At 37.9% G+C, this 26,984-nt stretch overlaps 1 pseudogene; it reads right to left on the reverse strand.

The window, feature by feature from the left end:
• LOC102840426 overlaps positions 1 to 7,056 on the reverse strand; it is a 10,143-nt pseudogene extending 3,087 nt beyond the window's left edge.
• Between the last annotated feature and the right edge of the window lie 19,928 nt (positions 7,057 to 26,984).

Genomic DNA, 26,984 nt, shown 5'->3' on the forward strand with positions numbered 1-26,984 from the left:
ACTCCCGTAAGGATTTACACCCTCGGAAACCCTGTACAGGGTCGCTATGGGTCGGAACCGACTCGACGGCACTTAACAACAACAACAACTTCACAAAGAAAGCAGAAACTCTACGATCTTTCTTTTTCCTTTCCTAAAATAGGAATGCATGCCTTAGAAATTTGAACTCACCAAGTAGGTAAAGGAAAAGATTGTGCAGTCAAAACCCTAGCCAATGGGATGAGACACAGCCTTAAGAATTACATCAGGGATTAAAAACCCGAGTGGACTGCCCAGTCAGTGTGCTCGCTGGCCTGTTCCTGTATGTACAGCTATGCGCAAGCTCCCTCTTGCAGGAGTAAATTTTGCTTTGCCAAGGTAATTTTGTCTTACTGAATGTCTTTTATGTGTTGGAATTCATTTCTAACATTGTTACTCTTACCTCCGCTGAACTATTTTATCCCATGCCTGGTGTGGCACTGTAGGATAAGTTTGAACTGCAAGGTCCATGCATGGTTCAAATTCAACAGCCACTCCTCAACAACCCAATATAGTGTCGTTGTGTGTCAGAACCACTCAACAACAACAACAGGCTCTTAGTTCTTTCTCCCAGAAAACCTCACAATGTCATAGATTTGGAGCCATTGCAATAAATCCTGCACACAGTGCCAAAATACCATTACAAGAAGCAAAAAGATAACTACAAAAATGGGAAGATATACCATGCTTGTGAGTAGGAAGACTCAACATTGTGAACATGTCAACACTACCCAAAATATTCTATAAATATAATGCAATCTCAGTCCACATTCCAGAATCATGTTTGAAAGAGATGGAAAAGCTCAACATCAACTTTATAAAAGAAACAGATTCTTGAAAAGCAAAGCATTACTAAAGAAAGACAACAATGTAGGATACCTCTGCTTCCTGATCTCAAAATATACCTCACAGCCACATTATTTTAAACAGTCTGGTACTGGTATAATTAAGGACACATAGATCAGTGGAGCAGAACTGAGAACCCAGAAGTTAAGTATCCATTCCAGTAAGAACAAAATGCTTCCCTTTGAATGATGAAAGTGATCTGATCACTTTTAATCAACCTGGTTGCTGGCTGATCTCCCCAAGGAATGGTCTCATATATGGGACTCAGTGTTGATTTCTGCTGCTGGAAGTTTGGACATTCAGCAGTGGTGGTAGTCAAGTAAGCCTTGGACAATGACATAAGTGATTAGAGAAAGAGCATGATTAGTTTCCACAGAACATGTCATCCTGTCAACTTAGTTGTTAAAATCTTCCTCTGCTGAGATAAGCCTTTGGTGTGCATCCACATAAAATACAAATACCTTCACTTTTTTTTTGACCCATTCAAGAAGTTATATCCACATACCTCTTCCCCATGCTTCCTTGTCACCAATTTTCCAATCCTGGTCCTTCCAAGTTTCTAATCATCCAACCATGTCATTGGCCACAGCCTATGAATCAGTATACATGTGCACTGTTCTAAGTTCTGCCCATTGGGAGGATTTCCCTTCACCATTGTCTTTCAGGGCAATTCCATAAAGGGGCTGTAGCACTGTTGCTGTCCACTTTTGAGTGGTGTCTACATATCGCACAGAACCATCTGTAAACTAGACATGAGTTTTAACTTCCCCAGTCAACTGATCATAAGGAGCTTCCCCTGAGATCATAGTTGTAGACTAGGAAAGGGAAGGAAAGTGACAGGAGTGGAGACCATGGGCACTTGGGCAACTTACTCATACATCTTACATGTCAGGTATTACTCAAGCCCAGTGTATATGTCAATTCCATATAATAAAGGAGTGCTACTGTGCATGCCCAACTTTATAACTCTGTATCAGACAACATCCAGTTCTTAATGGGTAGCTCTGGTAGCTTGGTAACTTGGTAGTACATGGCAACATGTTCAGTGTCTACTAAAGCCCAGTAAAAAGTCAAAAGCTGTTTCTCAAAAGGAAAGTAGTTATCTGCAGATGATGGCAGGGCTTTGTTCCAAAATCCAAAGGGAATGCATTGTGATTCACCATTAGGGTCTTAGCAAAGACTCCAAACTGCATCTCTATTTGTGATTGACACTTCAAGCACCATTGGATCTACATGATTCTATGGTTCAAGTAGCAAAGTGGCTTGCACAGTAGCCTGAACCTGTTGCAGAGCCATCTCTTGTTGCCCCACTCAAAATTAGCAGCTTTTTGAGTTAGTTGATAAATTGTCTGGAGTTGTTGCTGTTGTTGTTAAGTGTCGTTGAGTCAATTCTGACCCATAGCAATTCTGTATAAGGTTTCTGAGGAGCAGCTGGTGAGCTTGAACCACTGACCTTGCAGTTCAAATGGCTTTGGAGTCTGGCACATTAACCCACAGTGCCACACCAGCACACCCAAATGAGGGATATGCTGCCTCCAAAGTTCAAACAGACCCACCAAGTGTTTTGCTTCTTTTTACTTGTGAGAATGGAAAGATGCAATAACTTATTTTACTCTAGTAAGACTATCTAAATATGCCCCACATCATTGTACCTTTACAAATTTCACTAGGAGGAAGATGTCTTAATTTTTGTTGTGTTAATTTCCCACCATGTAGCATGCAAATGTTTTACCAATAAGTAGAGAGTAAATGATACTTCTTTTTCACTGGGTCCAATCAGCATAATGTCAACAATATAATAGACCAGTGTGATGTCTTGGGACAGAAAAAGGTGACTAAGTTCCCTGCAGACTAAATTAAGATATATTGATGTACTCTTGAGGTAAAACAGTGTAAGTGTATTGTTGGACTTGCCAGTAGAAGGCAAACTCCTTCTGGTAATCCTTAGAAACAAAATAACAAGGCAGATCTGGCACTTCAACTAGATGTATGTAGGCCACCACACAATCTATGCTTCAATGAACCAACCAAATAGTCTGTTTGATCCTATCCTAACCTCTCAAGCTGAAACATTGAATGAGGAATATGTGCTTGTTGTTATCACATGCCATCAAATCAGTTCCAACACATAGTGACCCTAAGTACATCAGAATAATATACTGCTCAGTCATGCACCATTCTCATAATTGCTGCCACAATTGACTCCATTGTTGCTGCCACTGTGCCAATCCATCTCACTGGAGGTTTTCCTCTTTTTCACTGGCACTCCACTTTATCAAGCATGATAGCCTTCTCCAAGGACTAGTCCTCCCTAAAAATATGTCCAAAGTATGAGAGACAATGTCTGGCCATCTTGACTTGTAAGTAACATTCTGGTTGTATTTATTTTAAAACAGATTAGTTTATTCTTCTGGTGATCCATGGTACCTTCAATATATTTCTCCAACTACAACTCAAGTGCATGAGTTCTTCTATGGTCTTCTTTATCCATTGTCCAATTTTCACATGTATATGAGACTATTGAAAGCACAAAGACTTGGGTCAGGTGCACCTTAGTCCTCAAACTGACATATTTTCTCTTGAACACTTTAAATGGGTCTTGTGCAGCAGATTTGCCTAATGCTATACGTCGTTTGTTTTGCTACTGCTTCCATGAACGTTGATGGTGGATCCAAGCCAAATGAGGTCGTTGATAACTTCAATTTTTTCTCCATTTATCATGATGCTATTTATGGATCCAGTGGTGAGAATTTTTGTTTTCTTTACATTTAGTACAACCCATACTGAAGGTTGTGGTCTTTGATGTTCACAGTAAATATTTTAAGTCCTCTTCAATTTCAGCAAACAAGGTTGTATCATCTGCATATTGCAGGTACCAACAGTTAGTGAGTATTCCTCCAATCCTGATGTCATGGATTTTGTTGTTGTTGTTTCTTTTTTTCATATAATCCAGCTTCTTGGATTATTTGCTCAACATTCATACTGAATAAATAAAGTGGAAAATACAACCCCAGTATACACCTTTTCTGATGTTAAACCATTTAGTGTTCCATTTTTCTATTTGAACACCTGACTGTTGGTGTATGAACAGGTCCCTCATGAACACAATTAAGAGTTCCAAAATACTCATTCTCTGCAATGTTGTCCATAGTTTGTCATGATTCACATTGTTGAAAGACTTTGCATAGTCAATTATGCACAGGTAAATATATTTATTGTATTCTCTGTTTTCAGACAAGTTCCACCTGACATCAACAGTAATATCCCTCATTCCATGTCCCTGGTTTGAATCCTGCCTGACCCTCTGGCATTTCCCTGTCAATGTAATGTTGCAGCCATTTTTTAATTATCTTTACCAAAATTTTACTTTCATGTGAAATTAATGATATTGTCCAGTGATTTCCTCATTCCTTCACATCACATGTATTTGGAATGGGCACAAATATGGATCTCTTAAAATTTGTTTCTTGGCATGGACGAGTGAGTACCACTAGTGCTGCATAAGTTTGTTGAAATATTTCAATTTGTATTCCATCAATTCTCAGAGCCTTGTTATTTGCCAGTGTCTTCACTGCACCTTGTACTTCTTCCTTCAGTACCACTGACTTTTGATCATATTGAAACTATTGCATATCAACCATTTTGTTTTGTTTTAGTGACTCTTTGTATTCCTTCTATCTTTTTTGGTGCTTTCTGCATCATTCAGTCTTTTCCCCCAAGAGTCCTTCAGTACTTCAAGCCAATACTTGTATTTTTTCCTCAGTTCTTTGAGCATGAGAAATGCTGTATATGTTCTTCTCTTTTGTTTTTCTACATCGATGGTTTGTACATTTCATTATAATATTTGACTTTGTCTTATTGAGCTGACACTTGAAATTTCCTGTTTAACTGTTTAACTCCTTATGTCTTTTATTTGCTCTAGCATCTCTAAGTAGAAGAGTAAGTTTCAGAGTCTCTTCTGATATCCATTTTGGTCTTTTCTTTCTTCCTTGTCTTACTAATGACCATTTGCTTTCTCCTGTTTGATATTTTTATGTCATCCTTCAACTCTGCTGGCTTTCAGTCATTAATGTTTAATGCATCAAATATGCTCTTGTTTTTGAAGTCCTATTTTTTTTTCAACTTTTGATTTTGAATTTAATTTAGGTTTATAGAGAAGATCATCAGTTTTACATTCAATGAATCATAAACTTTGCTTCATTACATGGTTACAATCAACTCCAGGTACCAACAGTTAACAGTATTTAACCTCCATTCACTTAAACTATTGCATTCCTCCGTATTTCTCCTGCTACGTCATCTTTCCTCTGCTGAACTCCCTACTATTTATTGGCTGTGCTGTCACCCATGTTAACATGTGGGTAACTTCTATATCCAGAAATAATTGCCTACTTCACCCCCCACACCATTGTAACTATCATAGATTGTTTCTTTATCTTTTTTTATTTTTTGATTAACTATAAAATACCATGTTTAATGAACTAGAAAGAGAGAAGTCAGTTGAAGTAAGACAAAGGAATTTTGTCTTATAAAAGTCAAAACCACAGGGCTTCATAGTTATCTGACATCCACTTAATGTTGTTGTTGTCAGATGCCATCGAGTCAGAACCGACTCATAGTGACCCCATGCATAGCAGAACGAAACAATGTCCGATCCTGGGCCAACCTCACTACCGCCGCTACACTTGATGCCATCAATGATGTCACCTGGCTGATCCATCTCGTTGGGGGTCTTCCTCTTTTTCTCTGACCCTCCATCTTACCCAGCATGACATCCTTCTCCAGCGACTGTTCTCTCCGGACAATGTGTCCAAAGTATGAGAGACGAAGCCTAGCCATCTTGGCCTCCAAGGAGCACTCTGGTTGCACTTCTTCCAAAACAGATCTATTGGTTTTTTTGGCAGTCCATGGCACTTTCAGTAGTCTCCTCCAACACCACAACTCAAAGGCATCAATTCTTCTACGATCTTCCTTATTCACTGTCCAGCTTTCGCATCCATATGAGGTTATTGAAAATACCATGGCTTGGGTTAGGCGCACCTTAGTCCTTAAGCTGACATCTCTGCTCTTCAATACTTGAAAAAGTTCCTGTGCATCAGATTTGCCCAATGCAATACGTCATCTGATCTCTTGACTGCTGCTTCTGCGAGTGTTGATAGTTGATCCAAGAAGAATGAAGTCCTTGACAACCTCAATCTCTTCTCCATTGATAAGAATGCTGTTTATTGGTCCAGTGGTGAGGATTTTTGTTTTCTTTACATTGAGTTGTAATCCATTCATAAGGCTGTGCTCATTGATCTTCATCAGTAAATGTTTCAAGTCCTCTTCACTTTCAGCAAGCAAGGTTGTATCATCGGTTGTTAATGGGTCTTCCTCTAATCCTGATGCCACATTTTCCTTCATTGAACCCAGCTTCTCGTATTATTTGCTCAGCATACATATTGAACAGCATACATATTGAAAGAACACAACCCTGTCACACACCTTTCCCAATTTTAAAACATTCAGTGTTCCCATGCTCTGTTCGAACAACTGCCAGGTACAGATTTCTCAGAAGTACAATTAAGTGTTCTGGAATACTCATACTTCTCAATGTTGTCCATAGCTTGTCATGATCCACACAATTGAAAGCCTTCTCATAGTCAATAAAGCATAGGTAAACATCCTTCTCTGGTTAAAAATGTACATGATAGGAACTCCAGGGATCTTTTGGATTCTTTGCTTAAGGTTCCGGCCAACTGTGGCCACAATGTAACACTTGTGCTAAGTTACTCTTTGTACTAAGCAGTCATCTGTGTAGGTTCCTTTGTGTGTGCATGATAGTCATTCAAACGTTGGATCCTTGGCAATCCTTAGGGCCACTCAATACTTCTGCCCCAACTTCTCAATTTCAGCCAGTACAGTACACAGTCAATTATACAAGGGACACATCTGACGTACAGAAAATCCATCATTGATTGTACAAGGTCCAGTTTGGCTTTAATGGAGAAGTTGATAAAGTTGATATCAACCAGGATGTGGTAAGGTGAGCCCAGCTGTGTGATATATGGGCAGAACAAACTGGGAGCATGTTATGGGATTTCTTTTTCCTTAACTACACTGAGATCTGTCTTTTCTTTCTCTTTAGGTTTTAACATATCTAAGCATTTGCTTCATGGTTGCATATTTCCTTGTTTTCTTTTGCTTCTCCATGTTCATACCACACTCCTCCATAGATTGTTTCTTTTATCAAGAAAACATTTTCTTAACTTTTACAACATTGGTCTCATACAATATTTTTCCTTTTGGAATTGACTAATTTCACTCAGCATTATGTACTCCAGGGTCAAACATATTGTGAGTGTGGTGTTTCACAGATTTATCATTATCATTATTTATCATTATTAACGTTTGTAGTATTTCACTGTATGTATGTACCAAAGTTGGTTTAACCATTCTTGGGTTGGTGTGCATTTAGATTATATCCAACTTTTGGATATGTCTCTTGTAGACAGCATATTGAAGTATACTATTCTCTTATCTATTTTGCTCTCTGTCTTTTGACTGGTACATTTAATCCATTTACATTCAGTGTAATTATCAATAGGTATGAATTGATTTCTAAGAGTCCTCGTGTGATGCTGTGGGTTAATCTGCTGGACTGTAATGTCAGGTTGAAAGACAAAGTTAGCAATTCAAGCTCACCAGCCACTCCTTGGAAACCCTATACTGGATCACTATGGGTCAGAACTGACTTGACGGCATTTAACAACAAAATGAATCGATTGCTATCATTTTTCTCTGTGTGTTTATTGTTGTGCTGCTGGATTTTTAGTTCCACACAATTTTTCTTTGCAGAGTTCATTTTGTTTCTGCATTTTTTATTGATTTTCGTTTTTGCTATGCTAATATTTACCAACTCTTCCTGAATTTCTTATTTTTTTTATTTTATTTTGATGTCAAGTGTATTATTTTTCTTAGAGGTTACCCTGTTATTTATTAAGTTTTTTCCTTGCTTAAAACAGTCTGTTTTATCTTGACATCTACTTGAATTCCTTGTCATTTGGAAAATCTGTATCTACACTACTCCCTCTTTTTGCTTTGTAGTTTAATTCTTAATACATTGATATCTCTGGCTCCCTATGATATCTTTTGTGGTGAGATAATGTGCTGAACTACAAAGTCAGTTTGAACTGCAAGGTCGGCAGCTCAAGCTCACCAGTCACTCCTTGGAAACCCTATACAGAGTCACTATGATTCAGAACAGACTCAACAGCACTTAACAATAAGAAGTGTGTTTTACTTTAAATCCTTCTGTGTCTGGATTCTACCATCCATCTGTCAGTTTGTCGTATTGTGGTGGATTGTGTGTTGCTGTGATTCTGGAAGCTATCCCACAGGTATTTTAAATACCAGCAGGGTCAACCAAGGTAAACAGGTTTCAGATGAGCTTTCACATGAAGCCAGACTAGGAAGAAGGAAAGACTTGCTACTTCCTAATATTTAGTCACTAAAAATGCTATGAATAGCAGTGAAACACTGTCATCACCAGAATATTGAATATTAAAACATGATTAAGACCACCAGAACATAGTCAAATATAGTGCTGGAGGATGATTCCCTAAGGTTGGAAGTCACTCAAAATGTGACTGGGAAGAGCTGCCTTCTCAAAGTACAGTTGACCTTGATGACACAAATGGAGCAAAGCCCTCAGGACATTCATTTGCTGATGGGACACAACTCAAAATGAAGAGAAACAGTTGTAAGCATCCATTAATAATTGGAACATGCAATGTACAAAGAATGAATTTAGGAAAATTGCCAATTGTCAAAAATGAAATTGAACACATAACCATTGATCCATTGATATCCTAGGCATTAGTGAGCTGAAATGGACTGGTATTGGTCATTTTGAATCTAACAGTCACATGGCTTACTGTTCTTGGAATGATAAATTAAAGAGGGATGGCATCTCATTAATAATCAAAAAGAACAAATCAAGATCTGTCTTGAAGTACAACACTGTCTGTGATAGGCTAATATCCAACAAGGAAGACCAGTTAATATCACTATTATTAAAATTTGCACACCAACCACTAAAGTCAGTGACAATGGAATTGAATAATTCTACCAACTTCTTCAGTCTGAAACTGATCAAACATGCAATCAAGGTATATTGATAATTACTAGCAATTTGAATGCAAATGTTGGAAAACAAAGAGAAAGGATCAGTAGTTGGAAAATATGGCCTTGGTGATAGAAACATGCTTGAAACTGCATGATAGATTTTGCAAGGCCAATGACTTTTTCACTGAAAATACCTTTTTAAAACAACATAAAAGACATTTATACACATGAACCTATCCAAATGGAATACACAGAAATCAAATTGACTACATTTGTGGAAAGAGATGGTAGAAAAGCCCCACAGCATCAGCTAAAACAAGGCCAGGTGCAGATTGTTGAACAGACCATCAATTGTTCAAATGCAAATTCAGACTGAAGCTGAAGAAAATGAAGACAAGTCCATGAGAGCCAAAATATGACCTTGACTATATCCCACCTTAATTTAGAGATCATATGAAGAACAGATTTGATGCATTAGACACTAAAGACCGAAAGCCAGAAGAGTTGTGAGATGACATCAAGAACATCATACAGGAAGAAGAAAGCAGAAGGTCATTAAGAAGACAAGAAAGAAGGAAAAGACTAGAATGACTATCAGAAGAGACTCTGAAATTTGCTTTCCAATATAGCGATGCTAATGCAAATGGAAGATGTGAGGAGGTACAAGAGCTGAACAGAAAATTTCAAAGGTCAGCTGGAGAAGACAGAGTCAAATATTATAACTAAATGTACAATGACCTGGAGTTAGAAAACCAAAAGGGAAGAACATGCTCAGCATTTCTCAAGCTGAGGGAACTGAAGAAAAATTCAAGCCTCGATTTGTGGTATTGATGGAGTCTCTGGGAAAACCATTCAATGATGCAGACAGCATGCAAACAAAGATGGAAGGAATTCACAGAGACACTATACTAAAAAGAAATGCTTGATGTTCAATCTTTTGAAGAGGTAGTGTACGATCAAGAACCAATGATCCTGAAGGAAGAAATTCATTGAAGGCATTGGCAAAAAACAAGGCACTGGGAATTGATGGAATGCAAATTGAAATCTTTCTACAAAATGAGGTGGCATTGGAGGCACTCACTCATGTATGCCAAGAAATTTGGAAGAGAACTACTTGGCCAAGTGACTGGGAGAGATACGTATTTATGTCCATTCCAAAGAGAGGTGACCCAGTGGAATGTGGAAATCATTGGACATTATCATTGATATCCCATGTGAGTAATGTTTCACTAAAGGCAATACAGAAACAGCTGCAACCATACATTGACAGAGAATTTCCAGAGGTTGAAATCAGATTCAGAAGAGGATGTGGATAGAGGGATCTCACTGCTTACATTAGATGGGTCTTGCCTGAAAGTAAAGAATTCCAGAAAGATGTTTACCAGTGCTTTATTGACTATGCATAGGCTTTTGATTATGTGGATCATGACAAGTTCTGGACAAGTAATTACCAATACATATTGATTGCATGTTTGATCAATTTCAGGCTGAAGAAATTGGTAGAATTCTTCAATCTCATCATTACTGCCTTTGGTGGTTGGTGCGTAAATTCCAGAACACTTAATTGTGCTCATAAGGCACCTGTACATAGACAAAGAAAGAGGTAGTTCTTCAAACAGAACAAGGGAACACTGAATGGTTTAAAATTAGGAAAGGTATACACCAGGGTTGTATGCTTTCACCATACTTATTCAATCTGTATGCTGAGTGAATAATCTGGGAAGCTAGGTTATATGAAGAAAAATTTGGCATCATTAATAATCTGAGATATGTAAATGATACAACCTTCCTTGCTGAAAGTGTAGAGAATTAAAATACTTACTGATGAAGGTAAAATACCACACCTTCAGTACGGATTGCATCTCAATGTAAAGAAAACAAATCCTCACCACTGGACCAATATATAACATCCATATAAATGGAGAACAGACTGAAGTTGTCAAAGACTTCATTTTGCTCAGATCAACCATCAACACTTATGGAAGAGGCAGTCAAGAAATCAAATGACTTATTGCATTAGGAAAATCTGATGCACAAGACCTTTTTAAAGAGTTGAAGAACAAAGATGTCTGTTTGAGGATTAAGATGCACCTGACCCAAGCCATTGTATTTTCAGTAATCTTATATGCATGCAAAATTTGGACAGTGAATAAGGAAAACCATAGAAGAACTAATGCATTTGAGTTATGATGTTGGAGGAGAATATTCAAAGTACCATGGACTTCCAAAGAACAAATAGATCTGTGATAGAAGAAGTACAGTAAGAGTGTTCCTTGGAAGCCACAATGGCTAGACATCATCTCTCATACTTAAGATGCATTGTCAGAAGGGACCAGTCACTGGAGAAAGCTATCATGTTTGATAAGGTGGAGGGTTGGAGAAAAAGAGGAAGACCCCTTGTGAGATGGATTGGCACAGTGGCAGCATCAGTGGGCTCAAATGTAGCAACGATCGTGAAGTTGGCCCAGGACTGGGCAGTGTTTCATTCTGTTGTACATAGGGTTGGTATGAGTTGGTACTAATTAGTGGTACCTAACAACAACAACATAATGTGCAAACTATTGAATGATGCAGAAAGCATCAAAAGAAGATGGAAAGAATACACAAAGTCACTCTAGCAAAAGGAAATACTCAATGATCAGTCATTTCAAGAGGTAGCATATGATCAAAATCCCATGATACTAATGGAAGAAGCTGAAAGTGCATTGACGGCATTGGCAAACAACAAGGCACCAGGAATTGATTGAATACAAATGGAAATCTTTCAACTAACTGATGTGGCATTGGAGGCACTCACTCATCTACACCAAGAAATTTGGAAGAAAACTATCTGGCCAATTGACTGAGAGAGATTCATATTTGTGCCCATTCCAAAGAGAAGTGGAAATCATTCGACAATATCATTGATAGCCCATGCGAGTAAGGTTTTATTAAAGATAAATGGCTGAAATTATACATTGACAGAGAACTTCCAGAGGTTCAAGCTGGATTCAGAAGATGATGTGAAATGAGGGCTATCATTGCTGACATCAGGTGGATCTTGGCTGAGAGCAGAGACTACCAGAAAGATGTTTACCTGTGCTTTATTGACTATGTAAAGGCTTTCAATTGTATGGGACATGAAAAGGTATGGACAACAATGCGGTGAATGAGTATTCTGGAACATTTAATAGTGCTAATGAAGAACCTGTACAAAGACTAAGAGACAGTTGTTCTAACCAAACAAGAAAACCCCGAATGGTTTGAAATTAGGAAAGGTGTGTGCCAGGGTTGTATTCTTTCACCATACTTATTCAATCTGTATGTTGAGCAAATAATCTGAGAATTTGGATTATATAAAGAATATAACATCAGGATTGGAGGAAGACTCATTAACAATCTGTAATATGCAAATGATACAACTTTGCTTGCTAAAAGTGAAGAGGACTTAAATACTTACAAAGACCACAGACTTTGGTATAGGTTACATACATCTCAATGTAGAGAATACAAAAATTCTCACTAATAGACCAATACAGAACCTCAAGATAAATGGAGAAAAGCTTGATGTTGTCAAAGACTTCATCTTGCTTGGATCAATCATTAACACTCATGGAAGCAACAGTCAAGAAATCAAATGGCATATTTCATTAGTCAAATCTGTTGCACCTCTTTATTTTCAAGCATTGAAAAGCAAAGATGTCAGTTTAAGGACTAAGGTGCACCTGAGCCAAGCCATGGTATTTTCAATAACCTCATATGCATTTGAAAGTTGGACAGTGAGTAAGAAAGACCATAGAAGAACTGACATATTTGAGTTATGGTGTTGGCCGAGATTATTGAAAGTGCCATGGATTGCCAAAAGAACAAACAAATTTGTGTTAGAAGTATAGTCAGAATGTTCCTTGGAAATCAGGATGGCCATATTTCATCTCTAATAATTTAGACATATCTTTTATTCTTTGCTCTGATTTTTCTCCTAGCATACTAGTATTGAGAGATTCATCTTTAAGTTCACTAATTTATACTTCAAATTTTCTCACTTGTCCTTTCAAATATTGTGCATTTCTGAGATCTTAGTATTAATCTTCTTGATTTCTAATTGCAAGTTTTGTATTGTTTCAAAATTTTCATTTATCTTTAATAAATTGTAGTGTTTTCCTGTATACTTCTAAAGTTTTTCTGTGTTCTTGCTTTCCTCGATATTTCTTTCAAGTCATTGAAGTTACCAAAATATTCTGTTGGAATCTTTTTCAGCCTGCTTTTTCTTCAGAAATGTTTTCTGTCTCTGCAATATGGTCATTTACTTGAGCCATTCTCTCTTTTTCTTAGTGTGAGCTAAAATTCTCTGTTGTCTGGGGCATTGTGGGGTTGTTGTATTTGTATAAACAAATAATGCAGTTGCTTGACTTGGAGGCAAGAAATCTTTGGAGCTTGCAAGTTGATTGAGGAAGGGATGTGATGGCAGAGTTCCTGGCTCTGATGGGGTTCTTATTTGCCTCAGTGTTATCTATGTTCACAGTACTCAGTTTGGAAGTAGTTCATGGGAGCCCTTGATAGAGCTGGTGTCAGTGTCTGTTAGGACCACAGGGTAGCTACGTGTACGGTGACTGGTAAAATGATGATCTGGTGGCTCTGTGGGTTTTTTAGGTTTGAATCCAGGAACCAAAGCAGCACACCAAAGTGACACAGCCAGCTCCCAACTCACACTGATGTGGCTCCCAACCATATGGCTCTGAACTCCTAGAGAACAGAGTTTAGCCTTAGGTTGGATGAGGATGGGAGCTGACCACACCTCTGGTCACGAGTGGAGTGTGGGAATAAAGTAGAAATTGCACATTTCCTTTTGCCCACTTGAATCTACTCTGCTAGGGCTCCCTCTGCTGCCAAAGCTGCTCATAAGATGATCTAGGCATGTCTAGCCTCCTTCTCTCACTATCTCTGATCAGCCTCTCCTTTCAGAAGCACTCTATCCACCTCTTAGCTTGCTTCTGAAGTTCAGGGGGGCAGAATTTTCATCTGTGTCTGTTTTATTTGGTCACCTGTATCCTTGTTGTAGAGGTTCTATGAAGTGTGTCTCCTTCATACACTATCTTGCCAGAACTTGTATATCAAATCTGTTCTTGAGATGATCTCTAAATTCGGGTGGGCTATGCTCAAAGTCATATTTTCACTCTTATAGATTTGTTTTATTTTTCTCAGCTTCAGCCTGAACTTCCATATGAATAATTAATGGTCTATTCCCATGCTTAGCTTTGGCCTTGTTTTAGTTTTTCCAACATCTCTTTCCACAGATGTCAGTTTGATTTCTGTGCATTCCATCTGGTGCTGTCCATGTGTATAAATCATCTTTTATGTTGTTTAAAAAAGGTATTTGCAATGAAAAAGTAATTGGTTTTGCAAAATTCTATCATGTGATCTCCTACATCATTTCTATTACCAAGGTCATATTTTCTACCTACTAATCCTTCCTTTTTGTTTCCAATTGTTACATTCCAATCACCAATAATTATCAATACATCTTATGGCATATTTAATTAATTTTAGACTGAAGAAGTTCATAGAATTCTTCAATATCATCAGCACTGACTTTAGTGGCTGTCTGATACATTTGAGTAATACTGACATTAATGGATTATGCTTACAGGTGTATGGATTTCATTCTATCACACACAACATTGTACTTCTACACAGATCTTGAAATATTCTTTCTGATAAGGACTGTGATACCATTCCTCTTTAATTGGTCATTCCTGGCATATAGTAAACCATATGATTTTCTGATTCAAATAGCCAATATTGGTCCATTTCAGCTTACTAATGCCTAGAATATCGATCTTTATGCATTTCACTTTTGAGAAGTCCCAATTACTCTAGATTCATACTTTCTACATTCTGTGCTTCAATTATTAATAAATGTTTACAGCAGAGTCTCCTCATTTTGATTCATGCCCATCAGTAAATGAAGGTCCTGAAAGCTTTATTACATTCACATCATTAAAGTCAACTCTACTTTGAGGAGGTATCTCTTCTCCAGTCATAGTTTGAATGTCCTCCAACCTGAGGTGTTCATCTTCTGGCACTATATCTGACAATGTTGTGCTGTTATTCATACTGTTTTCATCTTCTGGTACTATATCTGACTATGTCTAGCTACGTGTTCAGAAGTAGTCTGCCTCTCCTTTTGCAACATGTCCAAAGAATAAGAGATAAAGTCTCACCATCCTCATTTCTGAAGAACATTCTAGTTGTACTGTTTCCAAGATAGATTTGTCTGTTCTTCTTTCAGTCCCTGTCCTTTCAATATTCTTTGCCAACACTAGAATTCAAGTGCATCGATTCCTCTACAGTATCTCTTACACGTTGTCCAACTTTCACATGCAATTGACAATACCAACCTCAGCCTTCAAACTGACACCTTTGACTACCATGTCTGCCATTCTCCTTTTTGCCCTTTGGAGGTCATGAATCTACTATTTTCAGATTGATTTTTAAAAGCAAGACTCATTCCTCAGCTGAAGTGATGTCGGTTTCATCTAACATATATTTTAAAGCAGATTTGCTTAATGAAATGAGTTGTTTGATTTCTTGACTACTGTTTCCATTAAGAATGACTGTAGAGAGCTCAACTAGAAGAAGGAAAAGAGGAGTAATCTGATACAATTTGATGAAATTGACCTACACTATGGTTGTAGTAGCTCAAAAGAGGGAACAAATCTTTACAGCGAGGAACATTCCCACCCCCTCAGTACACAAATTAGACAGGGATGGGCAACTTGGACATTGGCTACCCAAAATAGGGGAGGGGGGGCGCGGCTACAAAGGCAAGAAGTGACTGGCTTACAAGCTTTCAAGAGGGAATCTAGATGCAGATGGTGCAGAGGGAGGTAGAATCTCCACTGAGTAGTATCCAATCTGTCTGGGCAGGGCTGATGAAAGGAGATGGGGATAGGACTCTTGTAATACAATAGTGAATAATTGCTAGCAGGACTGACTGTGAGGGTTGGAAATGTAAAAGTAGCAAAAGGAGGGGAGTGGTTGACTTTGCAGTCCAGGAGCAGAGGTCCCTGGGACCATCAAGAGATAAGAGTGGAGTGTGGGACCCTACCCAGAGAACAGTGATGCCAGAGATGAAGGCAGAGATGATGATGTGGAGAGATGGAGGGGTTGGGGACTCTAGTCCCAGAGAGGGAGAGGGGCTGTGTGCTGATGACCAGGGGCCAGGCTTGTGATGTGTACCCTTTGGTTGGTTGATGATGCATGGAGGGGATTGTAACCATGGCAATGAAACAATATACGATAGGATGAATGTAAAACTAATGTTCTCCCATGTAATTCATAATCACATTTTTCACAATCACATAATTCACAATAAAACTTTAAAAAAAGAAAGAAAGAATGACTGTAGATTCAAGCAAAATGCCTTTAACAGCTTCAATCTTTTCTCCACTTATTATGATGATACTTTATTGGTCCTGGGGCCAGAGATTTGTTTCCTCTACATTGAGGTGCTACCCATACTGAAGGCTGTAGTCTTTGCTCTTCATCAGTAGTATTTTAAGTCCTGTTTACTTCCAGAAGGCAAGGTTTTATCATCTGCATAGCACAAATTGTTAATGAGTTTTCCTCTACTCCCGATGTTGTGTCCTTCTTAATATATAATCCAACTTCTCAGATTATTTGCTTAGTATACAGATTGAATAGGCACTGTGAAAGGATACAGCCCTGTTGCACACTATCCCTAATTTTAAATCATTCAGTATCCCCCTGCTGTGTTCAAATGACTGTCTCTTGGTCTATGTACAGGTTTTCCATGAGTACAATTAAGTGTTCTTTAATACCCATTCTTTGCAATGTTTGTTAAAATTTGTTAATATCCACAAAATTGAATTCCTTTGCATTGTAAATAAAACACAAATAGTTATTTTTCTGTATTCTCTGATTTCAAGATGTAACTGATACCAACAATGTTATCCCTAGTTCTATTTCCTCTTCTGAATCTGGTTTGAATTTTTGGCAGCTCCCTACGAATACATGTTACATTGAGGTGATTGATAATGTGTATTTTGAAAAGGAAACAAATTTATTCTGTAAACTTTCATTCAAATCATAATTAAGTGTTCAAAAAGTTAATATTAGAAATATATTTTGTGTTTCAAGTCAAGTGGAAGTTTTCTTTGACTCCTATCTCTTCCATTCTCCTTTTTGCCCTTTGAAGGTCATTAATCTTGCACTTTTAGAATGATTTTTAAAAGCAAGCCTCATTCCTCAGCTGAAGTGATTTCAGTTTCCTCTGAAATATTAGATTTTCCTTCACTCTTATTTACTATGCACAGATGTAGAAGGAGAATTACTCAAGTTTTGCAATAAAAATAAGCTTGGCTTTGAGAGCACCTGCTTTCCGCTGTTTAATAATGCTGAGCTTCCTTCTTCTATGTGCTTCTGTTTACTCTTCTACAAATTATTTTTGTTCTCAATTGACAAAGATAAATGATAGGATTAATATATATTGAAGAAGTCCCGGTGAACAGTATGCCAGCCCAGAGGAAGGGTGGATATTATTTCCCTCAGGTAAGGCAACACAGCAAAATGGATTAAGAGTAATTTGCTGTGCGGCTTATAGATGATCATGATCCATTAGTGGTACACTATTTATGAAAATTGCTTTTTCTTAAATAAAAATTAGAATGACTTTCATTACCTTGTCAGGTCTAAGACAAGCCAACTGTATTTTGCCCCCAAGGGAAAACAAAATACTAATGGCAGGATTTAGATTTTTTTATTTAACCTCAAATCTCTCTCCAACTGTTGAAAGTAACAGTAGAAAAGAAAAAAAAAAAGTGCGGCAAGGGTCTTTAGTTATGAAGTTTAATGATGCTGTTGAAAAATTAGAGCTGAAATTTATAAAAGAAAATATTGTAAGAAAAATGAACAATTTGAATCTAGCATTGTAACTTTAGATGACTATTTTTAAATTATACAAATCATTATAATTTAAGTAGAGAGTTTGCTAAATGTGATTTAAGTGAAGACTTTCAATGTCACGCATTTTTTTTTCCTTACTTTTGAGTAATATAAGTAATAATTTCAAGTAGCTGATCTAAAATGTATCTAAGAATCTTTTTTTTTGTCTTGCCATCCCCAACATCATACCCAGTGACTAATGCAATTTCTGTGATGTTCAGTAACATTTGAGAGAATATTTTCCCTCTTAGGAATGTATTAATTTATTGCTATTCTTAAGATTGTTAAGCCTTTCTAACATTTGGATGTTAAAAAAAAAAAAACAACTAACAAAATAAAAGATGTCACGAGTGTTCATTTTTCATGACTCTTCCTAAGTTTATTCCTTTTCTGCTTTACTTGAAAAATTTTCCCTTCTTTTTAAAACTTTAATTTTAAAAAAATCATCTTTTATATTTTGATGTATGGTGTATGGGTAAATGATTTCGTTTTTATCTTATTTTTCTATTATTTATTTTGGAGTGGTGCTTGCTACCAGGTCAATATCTTCAAAATAAAGAAAAAGAATGCAGGGACCAACTAAAACCCACGTTATGTTCATGCCGACCTCAGATTTGCCAGCATCAAAGACAGGCAAGGATTTGGTACAAGATTATGTCATGGGTGGTGGCAAAGTCATGGATTGCCTACAAAAGAATTAGGGTGTGGATTACATGCATGATTCAGAAAAGAAAAAGAAAGATACATATGTTTAGGGCATATGGGTGAGGTTGGAATAACCCACGTTTCCACCCCATGTTAACCAACTGAAAACTGAACTTCACTTGAAGTTAGAGAGCCTTTCAACTAAATTCATTTTTTTAAAAAATAAAGATTCTAAAGCTTTCACTGGGCCCTGACACTGTGATAGATCAGGAGTTTGTTGAGTATGACCTCAGTTGTTTTGTTAGTAATAAGCTATTTGTTTGAGAGAGCACCCCATAAAAACACTGTTGTTATTGTTGTTGTTGTTAAGTGCCATCAAATAGGTACCAAATCACAGAGTGCGTCTCTACACACAACAGATTGAAACACTGCCAGGCCCTGCGCCAATCTCAAGAATAGTGTTAGGAATGACCTTATGTAATGACTCATTCCTGTTCCCTCGTTTAAACAGTGTTCCCTCATTTAAACAGCTACACATGGTATAGCACTGCGGATTAATGCGCTGGATTGCAAAATCAGTTTGAACAATAAGGTCGGTGGTTCAAATCACCAGCCGCTCCTCAGAAACCCTATACAGGGTCCCTATGCGTTGGAACCAACTCAATGGTGCTTAACAACAACAACAAATCACACAATAAGGAGTCCTGGTGGTACAGTGGATTAAGTAGTGGTTCAAACCCACCAGCCACACCACAGGATAAAGATGAGGATATCTGCTCCTGTGGAGTCCTGGTGTGGTGCTGTGGGATAATGCACTGGACCACAAGGTCAATTTGAACCACAAGGTTGGCTGTTCAAACTCACCAGCCACTACTTGGAAACCCTATACATGGTCACTCTGAATCAGAGCTGACTCAACAGCACTTAACAAAACAACAACAACAATCTGCACCCATAAATTTTACAGTCAAAGAATCTCTATGGGGCAGTTCTAATCTGTCTTCTAGGTTTCCTATATGTTAGAAGAGAGTTGATGGCAGTGGGTCTAGTTTTAGTTTGAACACATAGTCCCCAAGGTTACCAGCCTTTATTCTGGAACTTGGGGCAGGGTGAGCAATAGGCAATATACTCTATATAATATATTGAGTAAGGACGTCAATCAATAAGGAAAGCCAAAAAGAAAAGATTAAGCATATTATAAGCCCACAGGTTTTGGTTTTACTGATTTTGTAATTTTATGGAACTAACGTGGACTCAAGGAGCTCTGGTAGTGTAGTGGATACTTGTTGGACTGCTAACCACAAGGTCAGAAGTTCAGCTCTTCCAGCCACTTCATAAGAAGAAGATAAGGCTTTCTTTCCCATAAAGATTTACAGCCTTGAAAACCCTATGCTGAATTGCTATGAATCAGTACCCACTCAGCGACACACAATCACCATCACCATTAAGTGGACAGAGGCTTGGATGGATACTTTAGAATTTCAGAGCAAAGCATATTTCAAATAGATCTACCCTTACTGGTAATCTTTTACAGTTATTCACAACTGAATTTTTCAAAACTGCCATAAGGGACTCAGTTAATTCCCAAGACAATTTGAAGCTTTCATGTTCATCGGAGCCTCAGTATATTGCTTGATAGCATACCCTGCCTGATGAATTCAATGAAATCTTGATATAGCACTGTAGGGTAAGCACTCTACCAAAGGGTCAGTTTAAACTGCAAGGTTGGCAGTTAAAACTCACCAACTGCACCCAGGAAACCCTATACAGGGTTGCTATGAGTTGGAATCAACTTGACAGCTCTTAACAACAAACAATGAATTCAGTATGTTTCCTTAGCATTGGCAGTTTCAGCAGAGAAGAAAGGAAACTGGATTTAGAATCAGGATATTTGACTCCAAATTTGGTCTTCACCTATGAATTCATGTGATCTGCATCTAAGTTGTTTACCTCTTCTCAGTATCAGTTTCCTAGTCTGCAAAACAAAGACATTTCTTCATCAAAGTGTTATCATTGGCATCGGAACTATTACCTTATATAAACTTTTGGCCCTATACATCCCTCTTTACTCTTTGCTTCCGGGTGAGGTTTTCTACACTCAAACATGATCTCCTATGTCCCACCACAGAAGTTCCTAAATGGTGCAATGGTTAAGTGCTCAGCTATGATTTTGGACTGGTAGTTCAAATCCACCTAGAAGTGCCTCAGAAGACAGACCTGGTGTCCTAATTCTGCAAGGTTACAGCTTTGAAAACCCTACTTTGCATATAAGTGTGTGTGTGTGTGGGGGGGGCATCATGAATCATTGATTCAAAGTCAATTTGAGTTTGTTAAGGCCTGTGGTATAGTGATGATGCCTATATTAATCATCACATAATGCTTTCTGTTGCAGGTTCTCAGCAAATATCTGTTTTATGAATGGATGATGAATAAGTAAATGAAGGAGTACACAGATAAAGATTACTACATGTGCAAATACCTGACATTTAAGAGTGGAGGAAAGGTAAACATTCAATTTTACCCTTAGTGTGGCACTGTGGGTTAATGCCCTGGTCTGCAAGGTAGGTTTGAACCACAAGGTCGGTGGTTCAAGCTTACCAGCCACTCCTTGGAAACCCTATACAGGGTTGCTATGAATTGGAACTGACTCAACAGCTCTTAACAACAACAATCTATTTTAAGAGAGTAATGGTTGTTCAGTAGTAGAATAATTACATTCCTTGTGGGAGACTGGTTTTGATTCTTGGTCAATGGACCTAAAGCACAGCAGCCACCACTCATCCATATGTCAGTGAGGGCTTAAATATTGCTGTAATGCTGAAGAGATTGCTACATAACTCTCAAACTAAGATGAACAAGAAAGAAAGGTCTGGCAATTTGCTTCCAAAAATCAGTCAGTGAAAACCCTATGACTATGATAGACACATAGACCAATAGAACAGAGTTAACAAGCCAGAAGTAAACCCATCCTCCTATGGACAGCTGCTTTTAAACAGAGGACACAAATCCATTAAATGGGAAAGAGATAGTCTTTTTTAAGAAATGGGGCTAGAGAAACTAGATTCCATTTGCCGAAGTATGAAACACGAGCCACACCTCACTCCACATTTAAAAGCTAACTCAGAATGGATCAAACACTTAAATGAAAAAGCTAAAACTATAAATGTCACGGAAGTGAAAATAGGGACAAAATAGGGGCCCTGGTGTCGCATGGTAGGATATGCATTGGACTGCTAACCACAAGGTCTGTGATCCAAACCCACCAGTCAGAAACCCTATATAGAGCCACTCACTATGAGTCAGAACTGACTCAATAGCACACAACAACAACAATAACAACTTATGGCATAGTCTTTCAAACAAAATAAATAATTCACAAAAAGTAGATCACCTAGATGATTTGGGACCTCCTAAAAATTAAATACTTATATGCATTTCTTCTACACATGAGTAAAAAGACAGCCTACAGACTGGGAGTGGGGGGAGGGAGGGAATTGGCAGCAACATATCTAACAAAGAACTCATCTTTAAAATTTATAGAAAACTTCAACACCTCAATAACAAAAAGACAAAGAGTCCAATTTAAAAATGGGCAAAGGGTACAAACATACACTTCACCAAAGAAGACATTCAGGTGGATACCACAAACAGAAGACTTTAACAAATAGAAATTTACTCTCTCAGTTTGAGAAGCTAAAATTCCAAATTCAGAGCCAGCCCTGGCTCTAGAAAAGATTCTTATCTAGTTAGTAGGCCCAGCATTCCTTGGCATTTTCCATGCTTCTTAGCATCAATCTTCCTTTGGGTGTGTTGTTGTTGTTAAGTGCCGTTGAGTCGATTCTGACCCATAGCGACCCTGTACAGGGTTTCCAAGGCTGTAAATCTTGACAGAAGTAGAAAGCCTCATCTTTCTCCCACAAAGCGGCTGGTAGTTTTGAACTGCTGACCTTAAGGTTCACAGCCCGATTCGTAACCACTACGCTAGACGATATATAATACAGAGACTTAGTTCCAAAGAATGCACCACTCCACCCCTAGTTCTTCTTTCTTGGTGGCAGTGGGTCCCTCTTTCTCTGCTCACTTCTCTTTCTCTTAATGTCTCAAAAGGGATTGACACAAGATACAGCCTGATCCTGTAGCTAGCATCTGACCTCATTAACATCATAGGAGTGAGGATTTAAAACACACAGAACAATTACATCAGCTAGGGTTGATCACATCAGATCATATTAGATCTCATCATAGGTAATTATTACATCTTAGTTGCTGAACCACTGAGAATTCAGTACCAGTCAAGTGGACACAGAACTTTAAATATCATGGTTTCATAGGGACTGGGGGGTTTGAAAATCAAAACAAAATGAGATATTATCCTACTTCAGCAATAATAGCAGTGATTAAAAAAACAAAACAGAACAACAAATACTGGCAAGAGTATGAAAAGTTTGGAACTCTCATACACTTCTGCTAGGATTGCAAAATGGCACAACTACTGTGGAAGTTGGTATGGTATTTCCTTAAAAAGTTAGAAATAGAGATGTCATACAATGCAGCAATTCCATTAATAGGTACATATCCTGAAAAAATAAAGAGCCATGACACAAATAGATATGTGCGCACACACGGGACTGCTAACCACAAGGTCAATGGTTCAAATACATCAGCCACTCCTTAGAAACTCTCTACACGATCTTTGTCAGTCAGAACCAACTCCACAGCACTTAACAACAGCAACAACCACAATGTTCATCATAACATCATTCATAGTAGCAAAAAGATCAAAATAACTTGTGTCCCCCAACAAATGAATAAACAAACTATGTTACATATACATAATGGACTGCTAAAAAGTAAAAATGAATCTGTAAAAAAATTCACAACATGACTAAACCTGGAGGACGTTACAGGGAATGAAATTAGTCACAAAAGGACCAATATTGATGAGACAAGTATTATAAACAGTGAAGAAAAAGTTTATGCACAGAAAGAAATATTTTTTGATGGTTGTCTGGAATGAAAGGAGAAAGGCAAGGAAATCATAAGCTAGAGAGTAGAGATAAAATGCAGGCAAGATGTAGTGTTAATTACCAGTGATTGGAATGCCAAAGTTGGAAACTAAGAGGAAGGAGCTATAGTTGGATAATATGTCCTGGGTATCAGAAACAATGCTGGAGATCAAATGATAGAAGTTTGCAAGACCAACAACTGCTTGATTACAAATACCTTTTTCAACAACATCAACAGTGACTACACATGTGGACACTACGAGAGCAGTATACACAGGAATCTAATTGATTATATCTGTGGGAAGTGAAAATGGAGAAGCTCATTATCCTTAGCTAAAAAAATGCCAGCGGTCAACTGCAGAACAGATTATCTATTGCTCATATGCAAAATCAGGCTGAAGCTGAAAAAAATTTAAATGAATACAGGAGAGCTAAAATATGAGTTAGAGATCATCTCAAGAACAGATGTAATACATTGCTGTGGTGAAGTGAATTATTTAATGTCTCTGCCAGCCATAATCTGTAAACTCCCACCAAATGACTTTTTCCTAATAGATCTGGTTAAGGTGGGAGGAAGTTGCTGATGGATTATATGACTTAGCTGTGAAAGATTGTTAACAGGACTAATTGTCATTTGAAAAATTTGCCATCCTTCTGGGATATAAAATGAGCCATTTTGGAAGTGGGAAAGGGGGATTTCACTACATCAATAAAAAGAGAGTCAGGAGTGGTGCATGTCCTTTGGATCTGCATTAAAACTCCTTAACTCGGGGACAGAAGCTGTGATACTGGAGGAGTAGCAGAGGAGTGGCAGAGGAGCAGCAGCAGAAGAACTAAGAGCCAGGCCTTCCCAGTCCACAACGCAACTGAGTGACTTTGAGCAGGAGGCTTACTTTCAGAGTGGGTGCTTCCAGGTACTTAATTGAAGAAGTTAGCTTTGCTGACCCAAGGAGCTAGAGCTGAGTGTCTTCAGGCTGAGGCTTATAGTGAAATGGTGTGTAATGTGGGCATTTATCAGGAGACATAAAAGAGCTGTAGAACTTTGGTAGCGCAGAGACAGGCTTGACTGTGGATGTGGCTAAGGAAAAGCTTTTCTGATTCCGAGAACTCTGCGCTGAGCATTTCTGACTGAATTATAACCTGTTAACTTTCCTTAAAAAACCATAACTGTGAGTTACATTGTTTGAGTTCTGTGTGGCCATTACAATGAATCATTGAACCTGCATGAGTGCAGAGTGCTGTGGGAGGATGTTGGTGCCATTTTTTGCCATTAGACACCAAAACCAAAGTCCAGAGTAGTGACAACATCAAGACTACTATAAATGAAGAAAGCAAAGTGTCATTCAAAAGACAGAAAAGAAAGGAAAACCCAAAGTGGATGTCAGAAGAGACTATGAAACTTGCTCTTGAACGTAGACAAGCTAAAGTGACTAGAAGAAATGATGAAATAAAAAAGTTGAATAGAAAATTTCAAAGGGCAGCTCAAGAAGTTAAGTATTACAATGAAATGTGTAAAGACTTGAAATCAGAAAACCAAAGGGAAGAAAAAGTACAGTATTTCTCAGGTTAAAAGAACTGAATTAAATATCCAAATTTCAGCTTGCAATAGTGAAGGATTCTATGAGCAAAATGGAGTCCTGGTGTGGTGCTGTGGGTTAATGTGCCAGACTGCAAGGCCATTTGAACTGCAAAATTGGCGGTTTAAGCTCACCAACTGTTCCTAGAAACAGGGTCGTTATGGGTAGGAACAGACTCGATGACACTTAACAACAATAACATGGGCAAAATGGAATCCTGATGATATGCTGTAGGATTAGCACTTGGACTGCAAGGTCAGTTTGAACCAAAAAGTCAGTGATTCAAACTGACTAGTCACACCTCAGACACCCTATACAGGGTCACTTTGAGTTGGAACAGATTCGACAGCACTTATTAACAATATAGCATGGGAATATATTCAATGATACAGGAAGCATCAAAGAAGATGGAAGGAAAACACAAAGTCACTGTACTTAAAAGAATGGTCAATATACTACCATTTCAAAAGGTAGCATATAGAGAAGAGGCGGGTCTTGATGGCAGATAGCGTAGAGGTGCAGTGAAGTTGGCTGTTAATAATACCACAGAATACCAGGTGAAGAGGGTTCAGGGCAGAGCTCCAAAACTCTGAACCACATATCTAGGTATATTTTTAAAAGTTTGAAGGCTTTTAGCTAGTGGAAATTGTAGTGGAAGTAAGAAATCATGTATTTTTTAACCTGACAGACTTAGGGCCTGAAGCCGACAACTTGGACAAGACCTAAAGGCAACACCAATCGGGGAAACAAACCCACCACAGAATAATGCCGCAGGTACCTCAGAACAAAGGTAGACAATACACTTTGTGGGTTTGCTTAAGAATTATTAGCATTCCAGAACAGGAAGAATCACACAAGTCCACAGAAGAAATAATTGAAGAACTGCTGGAAGAAAATTTCTCTGACATCTTGAAAAGTGAAAAGATAAATATTAAAGAAGTTCAATGAACCCCAGGAAGAATAGACCCCAAAAGAAAATCACAGAGACAAATCATAATCAAGCTCTCCAAAATCAAAGATAAGGATAGAATCCTGAAAGCAGCTAGGGAAAAGAGAAGTGTTACATACAAAGGCAAGCAAGTCAGATTAAGTTCAGATCTCTCAGCAGAAACCATGTAACCAAGAAGGCAATAGGGAGACATATATAAAATCCTGAAAAAAATTTTTTTCGGCTAAGAATCCTTTATCCAGAAAAGCTATCAATCAAATATGACAGTGTAATTAAAATATTCCACAATAAGCAGAAGCTAATGGATTTTGCCAAATCCGGCCCTACGTTACAAAACATCCTAAAGGGAGTTCTGTGGACTGAGAACCAACAAGAACAGACAACAACCTAAGATTGACATACATGACAGCGCCTACCAGAACTAAATTAAGAGATGGAAGAACTGAAAATAGAACAAAACTATAAGAACAAACTCAGAGAAATTGGGAGGTCAGTCAACGATAAACACAATTACAATGTAAAAGAGGGTAAACACATAGGAACAAAGATCCAGATGGTGAGAAGGTCAAATAGATTACAGGATAAAATAGACTACACTAAATGGAAGGAAAAGTGAATGGACTATAAAGTAACCTCAAAGAAATTTAACACTACACAACATACCAAGAAAATGAAAATCAAAGAAGAACATGGAAATATTAAAACTGTGAGTAAACTCACAAGAAAGAACAGAAAAAGCATAAACTCAACGAGGAAGAAACACAGAACAAAGAAAGCAGCAACAGCAAAAACAACAACAACAACAACAACAAACAAACATAATGGCAGCAATTAATGGGCTCTGGTAGCGTAGTGGTTACGAATCGGGCTGCGAATCTTAAGGTCAGCGGTTCG

The sequence above is a fragment of the Chrysochloris asiatica genome, unplaced genomic scaffold (assembly GCF_000296735.1).
Source record: "Chrysochloris asiatica unplaced genomic scaffold, ChrAsi1.0 scaffold00039, whole genome shotgun sequence".
Lineage (NCBI taxonomy): Eukaryota > Metazoa > Chordata > Mammalia > Afrosoricida > Chrysochloridae > Chrysochloris > Chrysochloris asiatica.